The 26012-nt window shown below is 44.0% G+C and overlaps 1 pseudogene; it reads left to right on the forward strand.

The window, feature by feature from the left end:
* Positions 1-409: 409 nt before the first annotated feature.
* LOC144820293 (ubiquitin-like protein NEDD8 pseudogene) lies at positions 410-25658 on the forward strand (annotated as a pseudogene).
* The last annotated feature ends 354 nt before the right edge of the window (positions 25659-26012 follow it).

Consider the following 26012-nt stretch of genomic DNA (forward strand, 5'->3'; position numbering starts at 1 on the left):
GATAATCCGTTTTCTGGGTTATATCACAGTCTCCCATGATGGTAGTGTCTGGAACTGTAAATGTTAAAATTGCACTGATGATTTGGATTATGCATGGGCTGTAATTGTTTTTGTAAACTATGACAAACATTTCTTTCTAACAACATACATCAATTGGGCTTGTGCTATTTGTTCTTTTTAGTCATTTTTGGAGAGTGTGAGAAAAATGATCTACATTGCATTTATTTTTGATTAACAATCATTTTATTTTTTCCATTTTTATATGTGTGGTGGAAGGAAAAAATAATTAAAGACATTGGGAATAAAAGATAAAAATAGTCTTTGACTTTGTTAGTTTTGTTTTTATAACTCAAATAAACTAAAACAGGATGTACACGAAAAAAGCTAAAATAAATTATAAACATCAATCATGATAATTGAAACTATTACTAAAGATCCAAAAATGTTTGAAATCCAATTCAAAAAGACAACTGTCACCAGAAAGGTAAATGTCTTCAGAAATATTCCACAGAGGAAATGGAGGGAATTGGGTTCTGCGTCTCTTTGTGGTGGTGGTCTTGGCATCCTCTCCTGGTGGTCTGGATAAACATGTGCTCCTGAGGAGGGCTGGTGGATTGACAGGGTCTGAGGTGGGTGCAGTTGTTGCTTCTTGTGGCAGGGCCTCCCTTTGTTTGGCTGAGACAGATGCAGTTGGCCCAGATGTTGTTGGACCACAGAAAAAGGAAGTTGGTGCTAGAAAAGTCCTGCACATATGGGAGTAAATATCATGTTGCACCCCAGTCAGGGAGTTCAAATTGGGGGTTCAGATTCTCAATCTGTACATTGTGGTCCCTCTACAACTGCTTCCTCTCCAGGAGCTCTGTAAGGACCTGGCCTATAATGTCTTTGGGCTGATGAAGAGATCCCAAGACTTGGGCGAGGGCGGCCTGGGTAACAGTGAACCCAGCAACCTCACTTTGCTGGTCCACAGATTTCTTCCCACAAACCCTATCCCCAGTACCCTGTGACCTTGCCTCAGTCTACCTTCATGGTAATTTGCGAAAAACTTTCAAAAATGCACAAAAGTGCATTTATGAAAGTTTCGTTTTACACACACACATGCCCTTTTTCACAATTAAGAAATCGCAAACGGCAACAATGATGCATGTGGCCGTATGTCTCTGGCTATGCTGCTTGCTACGAGGGAAACTTTGGCTTACTTTGGTTTGGAGCCACAGCCCCTCTATCCTTACCCTTCAGAAATCCATCAATGAAATGTCAACAGGTAGGCCTCTTGCTCATTGTAACAGACACTGGGCCAATCCCCGTTTAACTTATTTAGATTGAGTGTGAATCACTAATTTGTGGGAGGCAAATGTATTCCCCTCACTTATCTTACTATTTGGAACGTGAAGAGGCTCCACATTCTCTGTAATGCACCAATACGTTGTAATGCAACTTACTCGTGTGCAGAGCAGCCGGCCTCATTGATATCATTTAAACAGGTCACAATTTGTGATCACCTGTGAAAGTCTGCCAACTGAGAAATTTCACGAATGCAATGGACAGCAGACCCCAGTTATTGCATTTCCTTTCCGAACCGAAAATCTATTTGCTTGTTAAGTGGTCTGTATCCATTAAAGGTAAAGGTGCTGCTTTTAAAAAAAAATAGTTTGGGGACATTTTTGGGGAAGAATGCGATGGTTGGTACCTTATGCCACTGCCTTCTTACAAAAAAGGCCCTAGAAGATGATTTTAAAAGGGGAAACCATCAGCTCGGCATGCTCCATCCTTTATAAATCAGTTATCACCACTTTTAAGGTGTTGGCAATTTTTTAAGGGTTTGTGAACACATTGATCCATAACAGTGAGAATCTCAATAGGAAGAGAGCGGCCTCTGAAGCTGCCCTGCAAATTGTAAATCAGATTGAGGAGTTGATTCCGCGAAATGGTTAACTGCATCAGCCCTAAATTTCTAAACTGAGAATGAAACAATGCAGAATTATGTAAAGAGCATACAGAATTCAATTTCCAAGAAAACAAAAGAACAGCAGGGTATTTTTACTAGTGGTTCATGTGATTAGAAAATTATATCTCCCAGATCTTTTAGTGTTGAATGTTTACAAGGCTCAGCTTGTTTCAAAGGCATTACAATTATGCAGCAGACCATAATTATTTTACAGTCAATTGAGTCCAGTGAATGGGCATAGTTATGTGGGCAGATTTATATTTCAGTCCATCAATGCTTCGTGGGCTATGGCTATAGCTCCCCTTGAAGCCGGTAAAACTGTCAAAGGTTGTTTAGCTCAGTCACCCATTAAAACTGTTATAGTTTGTAATCAAGCTTTCAAAATGTTGATGGTGGTTTTGGTGCTTCTTATGTCAAATGCTACTTGGACAGCAAAAGCAAAACCAACATGGGCTCTGTAGAGAGCCTTAGAAAGGTTTTATTGCTTCAAAGCATTTAATGATTCTTGCTGTGCTGAGTAGTTGCATCCTTTTATTAGCCTTTTTGAACTATAAACCAAAGACTCTGTGACCCTTTAAGTAATGCTTTTTTTTTTGCATTTTCTATCCGTGTATCTTATTTCATCTTGCAGAAACCCATAATGACGGACTAAGTTAATCATGCCTGATGATCACTAAATCTATTTAAATGATGTATGACAATATTATTGACAGACAAAGTTTATAAATTTCACTGATGCCTCCCAATGGTTTCTTATTTATTTCATTCCAATGGTTAGTGGTTTCTTAATGTTTTTATATGTTTCGATTCTTTTTTCCCACCAGCCAGGAAAATGGCTCGAATTGAAATAAGCATGTCTAGATTTCTTTTCAATTTCATAGCCACGCGAGCAATGCAAAAACACATTTGTCCGTCTAATACAACGCACTACACTTGAACATCCAGGGCCAGATTTACAAACATTTTGCCTCATGGTTGCAACACTTTTGTGGCGCATCCATGACACAGAATGCTATGAGATACTTACAAAGCCCTGCGATTTGTGGCCCCTTGCGGGGCTATGTGAAAAAATGCAACGCAATTCAGAACTCCATGTACCAGAGTCCCTAGGGGCAATCCGGAGGAGGGGCTAGCGGTGTGCGGTCCATTGCGATGGTTTCTACAAATTGGCTCCCTTGAGCTTTGAGCCGACGGGCTCCTGGATGACGCACCTGCGTGCCGGTTCGGGCATCGATGCCATTGACGGTTGTTTGGCGGCCTTCTCTTCCACCCCTAACTATTTTCTCTACTGATGAGGGAAGTTATCCCGAAACCCAAGCCATGTCTCGGGCGATATCCAAAAACTCGGGACATGTATCGGGTCTAGAGATCATCAGTTCAACAAGTACCTACTTGCACCCATTGGGGTGAACCACTCAATAACTCCATGTACCAGAGTCCCTAGGGGCGATCCGGAGGAGGGGCTAGCGGTGTGCGGTCCACTGCGATTGTGTCTACAAATTGGCTCCCTTGAGCTTTGAGCCGACGGGCTCCTGGACGACGCACCTGCGTGCCGGTTCGGGCATCGAGGCCTTTGACGGTTGCTTGGCGGCCTTCTCTTCCACCCCTAACTATTTTCTCTACTGATGAGGGAAGTTATCCCGAAACCCGAGCCATGTCTCGGGCGATATCCAAAAACCCGGGACATGTATCGGGTCTAGAGATCATCAGTTCAACAAGTACCTACTTGCACCCACATGGGTGAACCACTCTAGAACTCCATGTACCAGAGTCCCTAGGGGCGATCCGGAGGAGGGGCTAGCGGTGTGCGGTCCATTGCGATGGTTTCTGCTATGAGATACTTACAAAGCCCTGCGATTTGTGGCCCCTTGCGGGGCTATGTGAAAAAATGCAACGCAATTCAGTGCCTTCCATTGCATTGCGTTACCTTTCATTCTGGAAGACGTTCGATGGGTGGAACATGGGCGTTCCCATGCATCTACCCATGGATTTCAAGTGTAGATTTTCAAAAGTTTGTAAACCTGAGATTGTGTGAAATCGCTATGCCTCCCAGAAGAAGGTGTAATGAGGGGAAACATTTTTTTCTCCTCCTTTATTCCTCTTTCTATGTGTGCTGCAATCTGCAGCACACATCGAAAGAGGAAAAAGTCTCAAGAGATTGTTTTTGTGCAGGAAGCTATTTATTCCTGCACAAAAACAATTCCCCATGTAACAGAGGCACCCTTGCCCCGTGGTTCAATGGTGCCTGCATTGGCGATGGATTGCCTGAAGTGCACCAGATCAATGATAGATGAGAAGTGCGCCATATTCTTGTAGATGTGGTTCATTGCTTCTCTCTCCCTTGCGTTGCGTGAAAGGTTAGTCAAGCTGGTCCACTCAGAAAGGCGCAGTGCAGATTGTGGAAAGCACTGCAGTCCAATGCTGACTTTTAGAAATAAAACCATCAATTTACCGGGTCTTATGAACTCGAGTGACGTCAGAAAGAATTGTTGAGATTCACTAAATGCTTTGTAAATTAGTTCCCACCAGTTTCACTCCTATGTCTGAAGTAAATCTGCCTTTCTTTGGCTCGGTTCTCAGGGTAAGGAAGATGGCGGGTTGAGCCAGCAGTGGAGAGACCCTCCACCTTGCTGCTCAATGTCAGCCGCCATCAATCGTGCCGCATTTACAGATGCCGAGCACCGAGCTGCAGATTCTCGTCTCGCGCTGACCTGCTTGCAGCAGCCCCGCTGATGACTAGTTTCTCTGCATCTCTGCCCGAATGCTGCAGTTCTGTGGCCACCGTGTTTGCAGTCAGTGCGGAACGTTTCCCTGCTCCCGGCTGGCTGCAATTCATTTTCAAAGATACCAGTGTAGTGTTTTAATGGCACCTCCAAAGATAAATCCCCCCTGTGGAGCCTGAGAGGGGCAAGACTCGAGCCATTGTACCACAGGGTCAGCAGGAGCAGCAGATACAGGTAGTGGGGGCAGTGTTCTAAGTGAGGGGAAAAAAGTAGGGGAACTGTGGGTGGAGCATCAGGAGGCGGGAAAAACCAGAGGATTGGATCAGTTGGAGGAGTCAGAAGTGAGGATAAAAAGAGCAAACCATACCGATTTTTAGTATGTTTGGCATCCACAACCAATGGATACACGTTTATTTGAGGTTTAATATATTAGTTAATTACATTAAAATACATTAACAACATGGGATACATTTTCAATCAAAGAATGTCCCAAATACGCTTATAAGAGGAACCAGGTGCCGTTTGTCTCCAAGCCATGCGGGTTCTTTCATCAGCACTTCTTTTCCCTTTTCCTAACCATTTGTGAACATAAAATTTGGGAGTAAATTCTATGACGGGAGGGCCTACATGTTGGGGAGCACTGTTGAGTATATCATTCAGTGCCCCTCGGTCAATGCAAAATTGTGGTCCTACATTTTTTATGTGCTTCACGCAACATGTAATGAAGCCAGCATTAGATGCCTTCTGGTTTCCTGTTATTGTATCATGAAATAGCAATCAAAAATAAATATATACATCTAAAACAACCCAGACCTGTTGGTTTTGCAGATGCCTTTAGCATTATCAGATGAATGAGATACAATTAATATATTAGTAGTTTGTGTAATTACTACTCAAGTTAGTTAGCAATGAGAATTGCAGATGCATCAATTTTGAAATTATGAGACTCAAACAGTGGTAGAGTCAAAAATAGGTAGTGTTCCTCGGATTATCTCAATTAGTTATTTCCTCCCCATGAGACTACTATCCTCTGCAATCACTATTAGACAACTTCATACTTTGTCTCTCCAAAAGCACTGTAGGTGTCCAGAAATACCACCCAAAAGAGACAGCACGAGGAAGGTCATGAATGGCAAAATATCCTAATTTGCAAATCTTTTCCACATAATTATGGCTCTGCCATATTTTCCACATAATACATCATCGGCCGCATAACCTGATGGTTTTAACGAAAAAATTGTATGTAGCTGAAATGGATCAAAACACGTGACTTGTGTTGCTGTGAAGTAGAAAGCCCTTTACAAAGGTTGGCTGGTCACCGTTCTCACTGCTGCACTTCTATGTTAAACTGGTATTATTGAGGCAAAACCTTTGCAGAGACTGTAGGATGTGTAAAAAAGTCAAAATAATAAAGTATCAGAAAATGTACCTCACATTAGGCTGCAGCCTTTCTTTGCTGCATAACTTAGCCAACACTGCAGCATCATTTGGTCCTCCATTGCTGCATAATTGCAGTGCCCCCAAAGCAGGCAGCATATGTTAAAAGTTCTTGTGCTTGTGCATGAAGCAGAGGTGCCTGCACGTTCCTGAGACCCGCAATCCTAAAAGAATAACAATAAACTAAAAAAAACTGTAGCCCACTTTTCACGAAGTGCAAATTGCACAGACCTTTCACAGGCAACTCCCATAAAGTAGGGAACACCCCTCTTTTGTGTGCATCAAATATCTTCTAAAACACACTGGTTCAGGAACCCCTTTCGGTAGCTGCATAACATCCTCTCTGTCTGACAGCATAGGAGCCTCTTATAATTAGATCTATGAAGCTGGTTTTACAGGAGCTCACAATTTGCAGGTGACTCTCAGTTTGTGATATAATAGCTTAATTCTTCTTTAGTCAGTTACTCCTATAATCAGGGGCCCATCTGGTTTTACCACTTGTGCACTTGCTTTACGTCTCACTGACATCTGCATGTACTGCAGTGTTCAGTTAACTATTGTTGTAAATGCTAGTTTACATCACTGACACCTTTCCAGTCAGTGATTTTTGTACTTTTCTAGGCACACATATTGTGCAGCGATTCAGGATTAATCGTAATGTCATATCCAGTCATTTAAACCCTGCATCCAGCAACAAGGCCTAAAAGACACTGGGGCTGAGGTGGCAACACATGGCCTCTTTGGGAGGCTGCTTCTCTTACCCCCTGCCAGCCCACCATAGACTGGAGTGAGAATGCACAATGGCCATAAAATCACCTCTCCTTCCAGCCTCCCCATGTAGGCCCATGCCTATTCACACCCTCCCCATTGCTCCCATAACCTGAAGGTGATGGCCCGGCAGGAGCTGACACTGCTTGTGGCCATGCAGGCCCCACAAGGCAGGGGGCCCAGACCATAATGCCCCAAAGGCCAGAGCAACACCAAGCTCCCAGCCTCAAAATACAGAGGGTCACGAGAGAACCCGGGTTGCTGACGCCTCAATACACTGGCCTGGTGAAGGCAGTTTACAGAGGCTCAAAAAAACGGCCCATAGGTGCCCCTGAAGCACCGGACCGTCGCCCCATGCCTGACTGATCGCCTTCCCAATCTGACGCTGTAACTAAATGAGGTGGAAATCACACCTCACACTCTAGCAGCAGGGCCACTAAAGGTTGTCGTTTTCACATGATGATTGATTGCTCCCACAGTGTTGCTTTGCAGGCCAATGCCCCAAGACACGGAGGGGAAGGGGGAGGAGGTTGTGGCAACTGCAGACGCCTTCCTTAATGTGCAACACACAGGGCTGGACGATCACGCAATATTTTTTTAATTCGGACAATTCCTGCCGTCCTGGGACGCATTTTTAAAATACAGAAGTAAGGGAGCGGACTGTGTTAATCCCTCCCACTTCTACCACTGAGTGGGGGAGCCAAACACCATCTTACCCGCGCTGGAAAATATTCAAGTTGTACACCCAATATTAAAAATACTTAGGTCTGGAGTTATGAGGGAGCTCATACAGTCCTCTCCTACTGAACCAGTAGCTTTTGATGAGGGACTTTCACTGGCAGATACCCTAATGGCACAAGTCACAGCAGAAGTGTCCTCCGGTGGAGAATCATACTAAAGGCGAAGCAACAGACAACCTCTCGACAAACCCAGGATACATAGTGTCATCAGCTGGGCCCCTGCAACCTGGGCAATCAAAGCTACTTATTATGAGTACTATTACTGACACTGATGGGGCCCAGGGTGGGAGGATCCCTTTCGATATGGTGGCCATAGAGGGTAAAGGCTGTGAGGGGGGTACTGAATCTCAACGGTTGAAACTGCAGTGACACAGCACAATGGCAGTGTCAATAACTCCTCAAGGGTGGGTTGTAGCGATGATTTCACAACCATCACCAGTTCAATCGATAACCTCTCCCCCAATACAGATAGAGGCCTTTTGACTACTACTACACCTCTGTCTGGGTAAGAGGTGATAATGTTCAGCAGAACCATGTTATTTCTAAAAAGAAGAAGAAGTGCGTGGACCAGGACCTGGCCCAGATGGATCAAAATCTTAAATCCTCCAAACCCTCCAGGCAATGGCATCTAAGCAAGGGCGGTACCTGCAAACACAACAATGATGGACAGAATGTGGATCAATGTCACACATTCACCCCAGTCCAAAGATCTGGGCCCAAATCCATCATTTTTCCACTCCACACCACCCTGGGTTAAACAATGGCGATATGCAAATCAGCGCTGACCCTGTGCCCCATGGGAACAGTCCAGTCCGAACTACAAAAGCCATGTCCTTCCCAGAACGGAAACAAGCATCCGAGGACCGGCCCGGTTTCGAGGTAACACCTCTCATCAGCCCGGCTAGCTTGATTCCAGTGGTGTGGAGTGCCTGGGACTCACGTCTGAGCATCCCCAGTACACTTAGAGCGGTACCTGCAAACACAACAATGATGGACAAGGTGTTACCTCGAAACCGAGCCGGTCCTCAAAACTGTCCATCATTGTTGTGTTGCTCACACTGAGGCGGCCACGTCTGCAACAGTTAAGGCAATCGGGGGCCATGATTTCCAGCTTGAATACCTCCAGACAAAAATCTAAGATGTAGAAATCACTAAAGGAGAAACAACTTAAGGATGTTTGGGATCCTGGATGGAAAGGAAGGCCCTGACCCCCGGCACTATATAGTACAACTGTTTGGGAGAGCATTTCCAGACCTCTCGGATTGGGTCTGGGATTCTCAAAATCCACATGCTCACCGGCTTCCGTTCAGTAGAAACTCAGCTAACTTCAACATGGCTCAGCCTCACCCAATCCTCATATACGTTGGGAATTTCCTTTTGAGACAAGCAATCCCTCTAAAAGCATATCCACCGACCCCAGTTCAGATTAAGGCAATGTCAATCGTGGCTCGGTTTGATCTTTGCAGATCTACAATGGACTGAAAATGGTAGATGGGTCAACTTATAAATCCGCTTAAGGCTGTGGGGTCCCAAGTCTTTTAGCAGGAGCCTGCTCGCCTCAAGATTATAAAAGATGGGAGAACCCAGATGTCCTACTCTATGGAGGATGCTAAGCATGCTCTGGCTCTCCTGGGAACAGGACAGTAACATTAGTCTAGCTTTGGACTTTAATTTGATATAGGCTATCTCTTATTATATCTATTCATCTCTATGCTTTAATACATCTCCCATATATTTTCTCTGTGTTAGGAGAAGGCTCATTTTGTTCTTAAGATGGAGTTGATGATTTAGATACTCATGTCTACAGTTGAATATGATGCAGTATTTGGGTGGAGAAAAATTCCTTTTTGTTTTCTTGATGGTCCTTACTTACTTATTGGCCCAGGATGGATGGAGGGACGGCATGGCATGGAACTGGGGCGTGGCTGATTGGGACTTAGGGGTGTACGTAGTCGGTACTCCACTGGGATGTCTCCAGCTGACAGCCAGAAGGGGTGGTTCATTTCTTCTCAAGAGTGCAGGGGTGGGTGGGGATTGGGGGAGCTGGGTGGGGGGTGAGGGGGGTGATCACAGTGACCCTGTTTCGGCGATGCGGGGATGACGTAGGGGTTGGAAATGGTCAAAATATGGTCAATCCATCTGGGGTTTATTTTCTACATTGTTTAAGGTGGCAGAATATTACAACTGAGCAAATAAGGGCACAAGGGTAACAGGGCATAGTAGAGCCACAGAAAGTTATCAGTCTTTATGGCTCAGAATAAATGTATAGGCAGGAATGTGTTTGGAACCAACATACATAGCAAGCAACAACTGGTTTGGAAGGAGATTATTTTCTATAAACTTCAACTGGTAGCCCTGACAGAGACCCATTAAGCATACAAGGATAGGTCCTTATATAAGCAGCTAGGATATGACATAATTGCTTGCACATCACCATCAATTTCGATATGCGGGGTGGCACTATTGTCCCATAAGAAATTCTGTGGCCAAGTGCTCAGAAGTGCTGCCAACTCTTGGGGAAGATGAGTCCTTGCTGAATTATTACTAAACTCAATGAAATTTGCTCTGTGTGTGGAGTATGCCTCTAACAATGATGACCCAGAAATACTAGATATGTTGTCATAGGAGCTAGTAGATTAGGCTGGGGAACTGGTCGTAATGAGAGATTTCAATTGTATACTGGATAATAATATAGATACTATTAATCGTACTGCTATCCTGCGTAAACCCAGAACCAGGGCCTCACTTAGGGATCTTATGCAGTTGTATGGGCTATGTGATTCATGGGGCATTCTCTATCCTCTCAAAACTGGTTTTACTTTCTATTCTTGCCCTCACAGGCATTATTCCAGGATCAATATGGTTCTTATGGGGAGGGCCCTGATTGATAGCATGGAAAGGAGGGTTTGCCCTTAATCCAATTCAGTTTTCATTTGTTTCAACTGGAGATAGGGAAAATTGCACTAAGTTCTAATTTGTTAGGCATTTTCTTGCAAATAATTGTTATATTACTTACACATCAGGCCTACTTAGGGAGTTCCTCCAGGTCAACAAGGACACAGCTTCACCTCAAATAATTTGGGATACCATGAAACTGTATATTAGGGGTATAACACTGCAGTATATTGTTAAACAAAATAGAGATACTTCTGAGGAGGCTTACATTCTCCGCCAGGCTATTTTAGAACTCAAAACACTACACGCTCTTAACATCTCGCAAGGTTGGACAGACGAGCAGTTGGTTTATCTCCAGATAGTGGAGAAAAGATCTCTCCTGGGGCATAGATTAAAAGACCAGGTCACTCCTAGGTAGATAAAACACAGAGAGTTGCAATATGAATACGGGAAAAGGGTAAGGAGAGTCCTGGCCCATCAGATATTAGACCCATAATCAAAGTGTGCTACACGGGCAATCAGGCAGGCATGATAAGTTATATACCACCCCCTGCCTATTCTGGAACAATTTGCTGGGCTCTATGAGGAGATTCATAATCACACACGAATCATAGACCAGGCAAAGCGCTTACAGTATATCCAACAGTGCAGTTTACCCCACCTTGGGGAAAGCCAGGTTAATGGTATGCAGGCTGAATTCTCTTTGGCAGAGATTGATGCCGCATTAATGGCTCTGTCAGCCAGTAATGCGGATGGGGAGCATGTTATACCATTAGAGTTTTAAAGGGTATTTAAAGATATAATAACTGTTGGGATTTTAAAAGTGGCCCAGCATATATAATTTGGGGTTCCCCCAGATACCTGAAATATTACTAACATTACTGTATTCTTAAAAAAAAGATAAGCTCCCTGATTAATGCTGATGCAAAATGGTTTTCTAAGATCCTGGCCATGCATCTGACACTGTAATCTTACTCTTAATTTTCCCACATCAATACAGTGTTGTCCCAGGAAGGGATACCACTAGCCATAACAATATGGCAATTACAGCTTTGGCAGGAAGGTTCAATAAGAAGATGGGCAAGTTTCTTCTTGATGCTGAAAAAGCCTTCCACTGCATTCTATGGGATTTTATGTGGGCTACAATGCTGGTCTTCAGTATCTGTGAAAGATTCATTAACTTGACTCAAACCTTACATAAAACACCTATGGCAAGGGTAATACTCGCAGGAAACTGCTCTAATCAATTTCATATATCCATGGCACCCGTCAGGGATGCCCGCTCTCTTCTCTTTTATTTGCTCTCTATATAGAGCCAGACCTGCAGTCACTATACAGGAACGTAGATATTCAACCCTTCACTACTGGAGAGCTACAATTGAAACTGGTTGCATATGCGGGCGATGTGGCAGTTTATTCTTCCAATCCTCTAACAGTAATTGAACAGGTCTTTAAAGAAGTGGCCAGGTTCAGCCAGGTTGCAGGGTACAAACTTTATATATCTAAAACTCAGCTTCTCCTGAATTGTAATCCAGACTCTCCTACCCCAGGGGAAACTAATACTGCAGTTTATTTAGGTATCAAGCTACGTTCAGAAGTAGACAATATTATTAGATTGAACTATGAACCTCAGCTCTCTGTGGATAATTATAAATTAATCCCCAGGAATAAACGTTCTCTAACAATTGATGAAATGATGAAATGATTACGCACTTGTATAGCGCATGACTACCCGTAGGCATCTCGGCGCTTGTACGAATACCGCCAAGGAACCCTTCCTGGCCTTTCCCTGTGAGGAGCCCACTCCTGGGCACCCCCAAGGTGAAGTCAGGCATCCTCAGCGTTGTTGGGGCCGTTGTAGAGATTAAGCAAGCTATTGCCCAGAGGTGCAGAGTGGAACTCATGATTGGAATAGGCACGAGGCGAGAATTATCAGGTCCGAGGAAATTGAGCCCGAGACCCGCCGAGGCGGGAATTGAACCCTGGTCCCGGCCAGACTACTGCATCAGGGTCTGCCGCTCTAATAATTGAGCCACACTTCTCTAATTATTGGGCGAACAACATTATTAAGATGAATATTCTCCCCAAATTCCTCTATCTGTTTAGGGTTATCCCTTTAAGGATCCCGGACTCTTTTTTTAAGTGCCTGGGGGGGGGGAGGTCATTTGCAGCTTTATATGGGGTATATTTAGGCACGCAAGGGGACCCATATGTTTTCTGAAGCTTCCATTCAAGAAGGGGAGACTCCCACTTCCAGATTTTAAGCTATATTTTTGATTAGCATTCACCAGCCGTCTGTGCAGCTTATTGGACCCAGCTGATCCCTGTTTATTATCTAACGTCTACCGATTAGTAGCAGGGGCAGAGTGCTGGCTCTTTCTTTATTGACTAGGAGATCCCAATTACTACAAGAGGGTACGGTTTAGGGTCCTGATGGACATCATACATACATGGAAGAAGATATGCTCTGAATATTCCATAGCTTTTAAAATCAGAGAAACAGCACTCTGGAATAATCCTGCATTCCCCTCAGTCTTTCATGATGTGACTTGCAGGTTCTGGGCATGGAGTTGTGTTGTAACAATGGGTCAGCTCTATGATGCGAATGGCCTCAGGTCCTTTTTGGGATTGCAGGAAATATATGGGCTTCCATGACACCTTTTCTTTAAATACTTGCAAAGGAGGGACTATATTCAGTTTGGTTGCCAATATACAATGGATATTGCGGGCTCTGAACCCTCATTATACTATTATAAACCATGTATTAAACCCTCAATTAGCACCACCTACCAGGGGCTCTCCTGCTTAAACACAGACAATACTACGACTCTAGCAGCTAAATGGAGCTGATTGCTTTTACTAGAGACCTCAGCTTCAGAGATCCATAACACCTTTGGAGTATTAGATCACTCCGAATATTCATCAAGTCTAAAACTGAATCAACTGCGTACCACGTGCCTGATATATTATACCCCAGGCAAAATACTCAAATGGGGGAACATATGTTGCCAATGATAAGACTAACGTGTAAACTCCTGGCTGCTGACATAATTCATAGGATTTCACTCTACCCTGCTCTTCAAGAATTCTGGGCAAGGGTGAGCCAGGCAATGATATCTGGCCTGGGCCTCCTGAGTGCATTAACAATCCAGGAAAAAATGATGGGGGTTGACTGCGACTGTGAGGGAGGGACTCAATATTTGGTAAGGATCATGCTGGTGTGTGCACGGCTAAGTATAGCCAGGGCATGGATTTCCTGAAATGCCCTGAAGGCAGTAAAATGGAAGGTTCTTACGTGCCAGATTTATGAGTTGGAGCTTGCCTTGGCTAAGGCCACAGGTATTACCTCTCTGAAAAAATTTGAAAGGATCGGGAATACATTCAAATGGGCCCCTCTTAACACCAATGTTTAATAGTTTAATACGGACTAAATTAATAGCCTTTGCGTTTCATCTCAATATGGAAAGACTGCCTAAATTCCCCTTCTCCTGTTTGATTCCACTGGCCTGCCCTTTTTATTATCATGTGTTCTCTTCCCTTGTGGTTTAATAGAATTTTTTCTTACTTATTTATTGTACTTTCTTCCAACAATTATGGCTTTCCAGGAGTATTAATAAACATTTACACATGTGTTAGCGTATGTGGTGTATGTTTAAGATGTATAAATGGTTATTAGTGGTGCATTTACAACTTTGCAACCATTTAAATTATTTTCTGCCACATTAAAATATATTTTAGCCTCTACACAAACCTGTACACCTATGTCCTAGTACAAACTCGGATTTTCAATTCCCATTCAGCTTTTAGATACTGATATATTGCACACTTAAGATGGGAACATCTCAGACTGTGTTCTATTTGGAAGTGTGCCTGAGAAAAGTTGGTAATTACTCACAGACTCGTATGTTAGTTGGTGTCAAAAAGCCACTCCCCCTTCGCGAGTAGGTTTACTCAAGCACAAAATTACATCATGCTGGCGTAATTTTACATAGGATTCAAGCACTTTGAGAGCGTGCATTCACCTTTTGCCCACATAAAAACATTATTTTACGCACATACTGCAAGGCATTTGCACACTTAGGTCAATATATGTATACACTGCGCTGGCTTTAACGCTGGTGGGGCCCAGTGTGAGTATGTTTGTTGCCGCCCCCCACTGACCTCCTTCTCCATGAATCCCTCACTCACATGCTTTCTTTAGTTTTACAGAGATACTCTCATACCAGTGTAGTGTGTCATAGCACTTTACCTCACACAGAGAAAACAAATCACACGTATGTAAATCTGTGTATATTAAATGTTACATAGGAAATAGGACCACAAGATATAGTAGTCACATTTCATTCATATTGGGTATAGTTTATGAGTGCTTGATCTGGAGAAGCACAAACTTAGAATTTAAAATGTACCATCATGGTTGGGAGGTCTTTACTAATAAGAATTGTTTTCTACCCAATTGATCCATTTTTGCAACATTAGGATAATGAAACACTGGGAGAGAAATCAAGTTTTAACCCATACCTTGCAGTTTCGATGCAGCTCTTTGATGACAGTTAATAGCTAACTTTTCTATATTAGGATTTTAATTTATAAATTTTAAGTAATAAAAGGATCTCTCCAACAAAGGCAGTAACCCACTGAACTATTTATATTATATGCACTTCTGTGATCTGCATGGTGCACGTGCTTTGCAGTAGGCATATTAACCCTCTGCGCTACCTTATGAGTCAAAGCTTTCACTAGAAAAACCTCGAAGATCCGCAGCAGGTGCATTAAGCAGTAGAGTTTTCTTGACATTTTTATTGTTGCCTGAAACTTGCTGGAGGCAAGGAATGAAGCAGCAGGTGCTTTTAAATCCACCATGAATGTGACAACCCAGCGCCCCTTGAAGTCAGTGCCCGGTGCAGTGGCACTGATCTGCGGCGTTCCGCAGGGATCCTCACTCAGCCCCACCCTCTTCAACGTCTACATGAGCCCCCTCGCAGCCATCGCACACCAACACAACCTAAACATCATTTCCTACGCTGACGACACCCAGCTGATCCTCTCCCTCACCAACGACCCCGACACCGCCAGAGCCAGCCTCCAGGAAGGAATGAAAGACGTCGCGGAATGGATGAGGCTCAGTCGTCTGAAACTGAACTCAGACAAGACAGAAGTCCTCATCCTGGGAACATCCCCCTCTGCCTGGAACGATTCCTGGTGGCCCCCTGCCCTGGGCACCGCCCCCAAGCCAACGGACCAGGCACGCAACCTAGGCTTCATCCTGGACTCCTCCCTCACGATGACCAAGAAAGTCAACGCCGTCTCGTCATCCTGTTTCAACACCCTGCGCATGCTCCGAAAGATCTTCCAGTGGATCCCCACCGAAACCAGGCAGAGGGTCACCCAGGCCCTCGTCACCAGCCGACTGGACTACGGGAACACCCTCTACGCTGGTACCACAGCCAAACTCCATAAAAGACTCCAACAGATACAGAACGCTTCTGCACGTCTCATCCTGTACATCCCCCGTCACGGCCACATCTCTGCCCATCTGAAAGACCTGCACTGGCTCCCCGTCAGCAAGAGGATCACGTTCAGACTCCTCACCCACGCACACAAGGCTCTCCCAACATGGGCCCCAAATACCTCAACAGCCGCCTCACATTCTACACACCCACGCGCCAGCTCCGATCCGCCAGCCTCGCGCTCGCCACCGTCCCACGAATTTGCAGAACCACAGCCGGAGGAAGATCCTTCTCCCATCTGGCGGCCAAGACATGGAACTCCCTCCCCACTCACCTACGGCTGACCCAGGACCATCTCTCCTTCAGGAAACAACTCAAGACCTGGCTGTTCGAGCAGTAGCTACCCCCCTCCCCCCAGCGCCTTGAGACCCTAGCGGGTGAGTAGCGCGCTATACAAATTCACCGATTGATTGATTGATCGCACCGCCCTAGAGCCAGCCCTGGATATGACTTAATCTATTGGGCCTAATATGAGCAAAGCTGCCTGTGATCGCTTTACAACCAGAGGTGTAAAAATGTGACTTTGTTGACATCTACTCGGACACAATGTTGTCATATGTGGGATACACTGAGGTCTGCTGTGACCTGCTCCCTGAGAAGTAAGGCGCAGTCCCTGGTGTGCCTGTGTGGGGGACGGCGATGTCTATCTATTCTACTAAAAATACTAAAAGGACAATTACTATTAGCATTATTAGCAGTGCTACTCATAGCTCTATTACGACAACTTCAATTAAAATTATTATTACTGTTCAAGAGACATTTACCACCATGTACTAGCACTCCTTTCCGTCAAACAATATTCAGGGTCCAACAATACCATCAATTTTAACTTCTACAAAGAGTTCAATATCTAGAAAAGATAATTTCTTTTTGTCATAATGCGTAGTAAATGACATGTTCAAATTGTTAGCGTTTAGATACTCAAAGAAAGATTCCAACTCTTCTAAAGTACCTCTCCAAAATAATAAACAGTCATCAATGAATCTACCCCAAAAATAAATATGATCTATCCATTGTTGTCCTTTGGGGCCCCAAATCCACTCCGCCTCCAGTCTCCCCATAAAGAGGTTTGCGAAGGTCGGAGCAAATTTAGAACCCATTGCCGTACCAAGTTTTTGTCTGTACCAGGTAGATTCAAATAAAAAGTAATTATTTTCCAAAACTATTTTTGTCATTTCTAACAACATTGATGTATGATCCAGATACTCAATAGGTCTACTGTTAAAAAAAACTCTCAATTGCTTGAATTCCCAATTCATGGTCAATGTTTGAGTAGAGGGATACTACATCAAGTGTAGCCATAATCATGTCATCATCCCAAACTATGTCATTCATGATGTTAAGCACATGTTTCGTATCATCAATATGTGATGGTAAATTCTGTACATAGGGACTTAAGAACGAATCTATAAATTGCGATAACCTTTCGGTTGGCCCACCTATACCCGAAATTATTGGTCTGCCTGGGGGATTACATCGATTTTTATGTATTTTAGGTAGGCAGTACATACAGGGGGCCCTTGGTGATTGGATTTTAAGGTATAAGTATTCATCAAAGTCCAATAGAGAGCTGTCATACCATTCTTTGAGTCTCTTATTGATTTTATTCGTAACCATTTCCATAGGATTAGTATCGATCTTCTCATAGTATTTACCATCTGTCAATTGAGACAATACTTCATGATTATAATCACTACGATTCATAACAACTATGTTGCCACCCTTATCCGCGTTACGTATGATAAGGTCAGGATGATCTATCAGTTCTCGAAGTGCTTCCCTTTCAGCTATTTTCAAATTGTCTGGTAGAATTTTCTTTTTTTGATGTATTTCTCTTTTGATTATATTATCAATTTCTAAAGTCACAGATTTGTAAAATGCATCTATAACATTACCAGATGACAGCTGTGGTGTCCATTTCGATTTATCTTTAAATCCACTCTGTACTGACAATCCTGGATTGATCTCTAGATACCTTAACAGTGAACTCATCGTGACAGGATCTTCTTCAGACTCAGTTAGTGACAAAAGTAATCTAGTATCATGGATTTCTTGAATAGTTAGATTGTTCAAAACATGTTTATTCACTGATTTCACCATAACATTATCTTGTTTAACAAAATATTTTTTGAGTTTAAGTAATCGAACAAATCTGTACAAATCAACTTTAGTAAGATACCAATCAATGTTCGTAGTGGGACAGTACCCGAGACCCTTCTTGAGTACATTATTCATACATTCAGACAATTCTATAGATGAAAGATTAATCACTTCAATTTCTTTGGTACCAGTATTTACTTCCTCCAAGACCTCAGTCTCTCTCTCATCCCTGGGATTACTTCTCCTGCGTTTGCCACGGCTCCCTCTCCTTGTCTTCCTGTTTGGGTGTTCCCATATCTCCCTCCTGTTTCTCGATTCCCCTTCCTGATTCTTTGTACTTCTTCTAAAAAATTGGTGTTATCTCCTGCGGGGATAATGGGGCCCTCAACGCTATTGAGGGCCCCATTGTCCCCGCAGGAGATAACACCAATTTTTTAGAAGAAGTACAAAGAATCAGGAAGGGGAATCGAGAAACAGGAGGGAGATATGGGAACACCCAAACAGGAAGACAAGGAGAGGGAGCCGTGGCAAACGCAGGAGAAGTAATCCCAGGGATGAGAGAGAGACTGAGGTCTTGGAGGAAGTAAATACTGGTACCAAAGAAATTGAAGTGATTAATCTTTCATCTATAGAATTGTCTGAATGTATGAATAGTGTACTCAAGAAGGGTCTCGGGTACTGTCCCACTACGAACATTGAGTGGTATCTTACTGAAGTTGATTTGTACAGATTTGTTCGATTACTTAAACTCAAAAAATATTTTGTTAAACAAGATAATGTTATGGTGAAATCAGTGAATAAACATGTTTTGAGCAATCTAACTATTCAAGAAATTCATGATACTAGATTACTTTTGTCACTAACTGAGTCTGAAGAAGATCCTTTCACGATGAGTTCACTGTTAAGGGATCTAGAGATCAATCCAGGATTGTCAGTACAGAGTGGATTTAAAGATAAATCGAAATGGACACCACAGCTGTCATCTGGTAATGTTATAGATGCATTTTACAAGTCTGTGACTTTAGAAATTGATAATATAATCAAAAGAGAAATACATAAAAAAAAGAAAATTCTACCAGACAATTTGAAAATAGCTGAAAGGGAAGCACTTCGAGAACTGATAGATCATCCTGACCTTATCATACGTAACGCGGATAAGGGTGGCAACATAGTTGTTATGAATCGTAGTGATTATAATCATGAAGTATTGTCTCAATTGACAGATGGTAAATACTATGAGAAGATCGATACTAATCCTATGGAATAGGTTACGAATAAAATCAATAAGAGACTCAAAGAATGGTATGACAGCTCTCTATTGGACTTTGATGAATACTTATACCTTAAAATCCAATCACCTAGGGCCCCCTGTATGTACTGCCTACCTAAAATACATAAAAATCGATGTAATCCCCCAGGCAGACCAATAATTTCGGGTATAGGTGGGCCAACCGAAAGGTTATCGCAATTTATAGATTCGTTCTTAAGTCCCTATGTACAGAATTTACCATCACATATTGATGATACGAAACATGTGCTTAACATCATGAATGACATAGTTTGGGATGATGACATGATTATGGCTACACTTGATGTAGTATCCCTCTACTCAAACATTGACCATGAATTGGGAATTCAAGCAATTGAGAGTTTTTTTTAACAGTAGACCTATTGAGTATCTGGATCATACATCAATGTTGTTAGAAATGACAAAAATAGTTTTGGAAAATAATTACTTTTTATTTGAATCTACCTGGTACAGACAAAAACTTGGTACGGCAATGGGTTCTAAATTTGCTCCGTCCTTCGCGAACCTCTTTATGGGAAGACTGGAGGCGGAGTGGATTTGGGGCCCCAAAGGACAACAATGGATAGATCATATTTATTTTTGGGGTAGATTCATTGATGACTGTTTATTATTTTGGAGAGGGACTTTAGAAGAGTTGGAATCTTTCTTTGAGTATCTAAACGCTATCAATTTGAACATGTCATTTACTACGCATTATGACAAAAAGAAATTATCTTTTCTAGATATTGAACTCTTTGTAGAAGATAATAAACTTCACAGTCGGATGTTTCGGAAAGAGACAAGTTGTAATGCTTTATTGCGAGCTGATAGTTTTGAAGATTTCATATTGGACTCAGAATTGATACACCTTCAATTTGTGTGCTCAGCAGGAACTTTGAACTTGTAACTTTCAGAGCATTGCTCAATGAATTTTGGGGGAGTGAGGTAACCTCCCTCTCTTGCTTGGAGCACCTAGCGTAATTTGTTCTATTTGTACCTTGGCCTTACTTCTTGCAGTGCGCCCTGTTAACCTGTTACCTAACTCTGTGTATATCAATTTTAACTTATTGTGTTATGATTTTCTTAAAAGTTCTTCCGAGTGCAATGATGTAGCACTTCACTGACCCTCTGAATTACTGAAATTCACCAGTTATGCTTTATTGAGCTAACTATAACTTCTGCCGCTTTCACCCCCTTATGTCCTCACATATCAAAGTGCAAAGCTTGTCTACAACACAGGCTTGGTACATCATGACCGGTTAATTGCCACATGAGTTCGGCTGTGAACAGGTTCAATTACAACATTTCTAGAAACAAGGTAAAAAATGTCTATGGAACCAAATGTGAAAAAATATTTCCAACTGAAACAACAAGTGCATTTTAACTCAAGCCATTCATTAACAGCTTGCGGACCCTAAGTCTGGTTCGTGGACCTGCAAGTTTGCCCAATCCCTGTGTCCAGAAATAAATGTTAAGGCCATAAAAGAGGTTAAGTGAGCACACCCTGCCCCTCAGGCCTAAGTTGGAAGAAAACATGGAAAAAAAGAGTTTGTGTTGCAAAGTTAGCAAACTTCTCTAAAGAGTCACTGAACCCAGACACACAAATTGCCCCTCACTCCTGTGCTTAAGTATGCTGAGCTGTAGAAGGATCTATGGGTTAGTACTCTGGACCAATTTTGGGTCCCTCACCACTTACAGGAGTCTGTGGTCCATGGACCTAAATAAGGCAGGGCATCCTGATTTCGGTCCCCAAACCCAGGTGGGTCCCAGGACCTACCAAAAAATGTTTGGAAGGGAGAAATGCCTTTGAAGGAAATTAAGTTTGCTTCTTAAAAAAGTTGGCATGCTTTCTAACAAGATCCCTCCTGCATGGGAATATGGCTGACTAGCTACATCTTGTTGAGCTCCCGCCATCGACCAGAGATCCTGCTGTAAATTCTTTGGCATTGGGCTCTCCAATCCCACCAAAAACTCCTAGAAAACACACAGAGCAAGCTTAAGGATAGTGGGGGTGAGATGGGTGGCCAGGGGCTTTGTTGTCGGTAAGAAATACCTGGCTGGGGAGACATGGCTGTGCTACATCAATGCGGCCAAACTGGAAGAGATCCTGTAGCCGTAGCAAGAGGTAAGGATGCGGGAGATCCAGGGGTAAATTAGTTGATTGCAGCAGCCCCCTGAGCACATCAGCCACATTGAGAGCTGAGTGACAAGCTGACTGAGGCAAGGAGCGGCCTGCGCACGTTGCGGCTCTTTGAGGGCACCAGACCTCGCGGAGCCTGGGAAAGGCCTCCCAAGCTGACTGCTGCGAAGAGGAGGTGGTGCACAGGTATTACAGGCAGCTGTGCTGTGTCTCGGTGACAGTGTAATTGCCACAACCCTAAGAGTCAGCTTGGGGGTCTGGAGCCCGGATTCCAAGGAAGGGCGCACATCTGATACTGCATCCCTCATGCAGCAAGAGGTAGGCCTGAGTTGCGATGGCTGCGCAAGCTCGGGTCCAGGTGGGGCCTTTGTGCAGACTACAGCACTAGCACCAAGGGGGCGTCTAGTGGACACTGCAACCTAGGAGAGAAGGGAAGGTGGATTAAGGCATGGAGGCCTCCTTGATGGTGTCCCTATGAGGCCTGTAGTGACTGGGCACTTAATTGAGCGGGGGGATGCGCTATGCACTGCAACCCCCCACAGACACGGGTGGCAGCAGAAATCATCAGAGAAAAGTTGGCTGAGGCTTGGGGGTAGCCCTTGTCAGGCTGCAGATCTCCCATGGCCTGGAGGCAGACTCCCATGTCAGAAGACTGGAGCAGCTGGCCCTGGGTGGCACAGTGGGTTGCAAGCAAATACTGTGGCAGGTGCTGTATGCAGAGGGCCCTGGCACCATACCAGTGAAGAGCAACTGAGTGTTGGTGCTCAGCAGGTGAAGGCCTGTGCCAGGGGCCTAGAACTGGATGTTTCGGGTCCTAGAGGCAAAGTGGTGGCCCCAGGGCAGGTCAGTAGACATATCCATCTGTGTGCGCTGGGTTGCCCTGGGCTTCCATATTGTTGCATTGCCTTGACGCCCTTGGGCTTAGTTTGCGCTACACAAATTGCTCATTCATTCATTGCATTGAATACAGGGTTGAACGAACAGCTTGAGGGCACTGGCATGGCCCAGGTGATTGATGAGAGTGGACAACAGCCATAGTTGACCACCAGGGGGGCCATCACATTAGCTCTATCCATGCTGAAGGGGTGCGCATGGCCGGCGGAAGCTGATATCTAGTGGGTGTGTCCCACAGTGTCAGCTGTAATGGGGAAGGATAAAGCAGCCAAGCCATCAGAGACAAACAAAATAGTGAAATACACACATGGGATCCAGGCAGAGAGGGTGGAAACTAATCTGGGTCCAGGTGAGGAGAGCCCAGGGATTACGCCATAATGCAGTTAATGGCTCACAAGAGAATCTGGTAGACTCTGTGGCTATTGTTGTAACCCTACCTCATACGGATCTCAGGAAAGTTGAAGACAGGATCACAGAAGTGGAAAGCTCAGTCTCGAAACTCAAGCACTAAGTAAATTAACTGAAAGAAACAGCATCTAGGTTTTCAAAAGAAACTGCAATTTAGGAGGACAGGGTGGAGGACACAGAAGGCAGGTACAGGAGGAACAATTCGCTTTTCATATGGTTTCTGAGAAAGCTGAGGGGTAGTCAGCTGAGCTGTTCTTGGAGGACTGAATTGTGAAAGTACTGCATCCCAAAAGATTGTACGGATTTTTCAACATTGAGCAGGCCAACAGTGTGTTGGTCCCGCCGTGGTGGCCAAGGGTGCCCCCCAATGGCCATCACAGTCCGCTTGTTTAATTTCAGGGACCACAACAGTATTTTGCATGTTTTGGTGCAGGGTCTGACCAAATTTGAATGGAGTAAAATCTCCATATTTCCAGACTACCCCAAAAAGTGCAAGATCTGCACAAAAGCTGTGTGTCAGTCAAGAAACTGCTCAGAGACCGAGGCTTGAAATATAGCCTGATGTTTCCCACTAAACTATGGATTGTGCACAATGGAAAAGCACTGTCTTTCTACACACCAGAGGAGGCAAGTGAGTGGCTGGACTAATTGTCTGAGGACACACCTGGTGGGATAGCCCACGAGGAAGGAACCATTGGAATGCAGTGGGGCAATCGGCAGGGTTGAGAGGTTGAACCATGTTATTGGCAAAACAGGGCTCCTCCTGACCGATGGGGTGAAATGTGATTTACCGTGAATGGACAATTGCAGCTATGGAGGTAGTGATGGACCCTGGGGGCTCATTCTCACAACACAGGGGAGACCCGGTAGCGGACACTGAAAGTACAGATGCAGGTCTGACATGAGCCCCTAGGACTACAAATTCTAAGGTACTCAGGGGTGAGGGAGTAGGTGCTAAGGGAATCCCAGAGTATCTTTGTGGTGGGGTGCTGGTCTGCTAATTACTGATGCCAAATTTAAGGAGGCAAGAATGGGAAGAATATAGAATGAGGCAGAGAATGTAGCCTACTTAAGGGGTAATTGCCACACCGGCACGAGAGACAGAGGCCCTACAACCAGGGGTGAGGGGTTAGAGTGCCTTACGCCTCGCCACTCCCGATCCTTAGCAGATCACTATATAACTAGCTAAGCACAGGCACTAGTTGAGGAAAGGTCTTTGATCTAGGAGGGAGGGGATGGGGCAGTGGGTGTGTTGCCTCGAACTACCAGTTGCAGTCGGGGGGGTTTGTTGCAAGTACTGCCCGAATGAGGGAGGGTTGGCGAACATTCAGTATTCTTTAAGAGTTGTGTTTATGGAGTTTGTGAACGAAGGTAAACCTGGTGACGACTAGTAACACCATCAAAATACTGACATGAAATGTCAGAGTGCTGGGTCATTTGGTAAAGAGACGTAGGGTGTATACATATATGAGGCACTATGGGATTTCAGTAGCCTTTCTGCAGGGGATTCACATATGGGGGGCTGCATACAGGGGCAATGAAGAGATGGAGGGGTCACCTCTATTCTAACGGCATTGCATGATTTGCGAAGGGGGCTCTGATCCGTGTGGCCCCTGGGGGCACCATTCAGTTACAAGGGTCACAAAAGTGGAGGGCAGGTATATTTTTTTGTTCAGAACCTTGGGCGGCGGGGATGTGTGTCTGATAGATGTTTATGCACCAAACTCTAATTGCCCACAGTTCTATAATTGACTGTCAGCTGATGCCACTGAGCATCTGACGGATGACTTGGTGATGACAGATGACTGCAATTGTGTCTTACATGGGGCCCTGACCTGAGATCCACCTAGTCTCCACACAAAGCCAGCACTGACAGGGGCCCTGAAGGACACACTTAATGGGGTTAAGGTTGGTGGACATCTGATGGCAGAAACACCCCCAGGAGAGGGCCTAGTCCTGTTACACACTGGAGGCCGGAACCTATAGCAGTATAGTCTATTGTGTTATCCAGGGGACAATAGTACAGAGTATGCAGGGTGTTATGTACTTGGCTAGGTGTATAGCTGACCACTCTCCTTTGTTGATGGGAATAAACCTTGGGTGGGAGAGACCAGCCATACCACTGTGGAGGCTTCAGTCAGTCAGTCAAACAAACTTTATCCCGCCAAATTTTGACCATAAAAGCACATGCACACAAACCATGAATAAAAGGACTAAAAACATGCAATTCACCATACAAAACAAATCTAAAAACTCATATGAGCCCATCCTATATTTGTCTTTCGAGCCCTCACTTATATGATTAGCCCATACAAAGTTAAACTAATACAGTTTCATAGACTTGTTAAAGTGCATTTCTATACGATATTTATCACATACCCGCAAAAAACATAGTTGCTCTACTTCTCATTTATTGCATAGTCAGACAAGGTGGAGAGAATAAAAGAACGGGTGGAGGAGAAGGAAGGTATCCCACCACAACAGCAGAGACTCATCTACAGTGGCAAGCAAATGAATGACGAGAAAACAGCAAATGATTACAAGAGCATGGGCGGCTCTGTACTCCATCTTGTGTTGGCACTCCGGGGTGGCACGAAAAGCCAGTGAGGAAGGCTGACACCCCGACAAACACCTCTGTTGAGTCCCAAATGATGCCACCACGCACATCCTTGCCAGATCCAGTTCACGCCTGCGCTTGCAGAGACAACTGGAGCAAAAACAAAAGGCCGGACTCTAGCTTGTTGGCACAAAAGGAATAATTTTGTATTTTTCTGCAGGGAGGTGTTGGGTTGTCCTCTGAGTGCATTGTGCATTGTGTATGATAAGCATGTAGAAAAAAATGTATTTCGTTACATTTCATTTCCAGTGTTGTGAAATCTCGAAGATTTGACTCGAAAAATAAAGAGATTTTAGGGTGTTCTGCATAATCAGATTGTTTCCTACGCCATAAGACCCCTGCTAAAAATCTCGCCTCCCCAAAATATGTTAGAGGTAAAGACAGCATTTGCAGGTATATCAAAGCAGGCCTACTTGTGCAGAATTGAAATGTTTGAAAAGCGGTAAAATATATCTACTCTGAAGATCATTATAAAATCCCCAAAAAAACATAAAATGTAAAAGAACGTATGACACCAGTGGATACAATTAAACCTAAATCTTAT

Source organism: Lissotriton helveticus, chromosome 2_1 (genome assembly GCF_964261635.1).
Source record: "Lissotriton helveticus chromosome 2_1, aLisHel1.1, whole genome shotgun sequence".
Classification (NCBI taxonomy): Eukaryota; Metazoa; Chordata; class Amphibia; order Caudata; family Salamandridae; genus Lissotriton; species Lissotriton helveticus.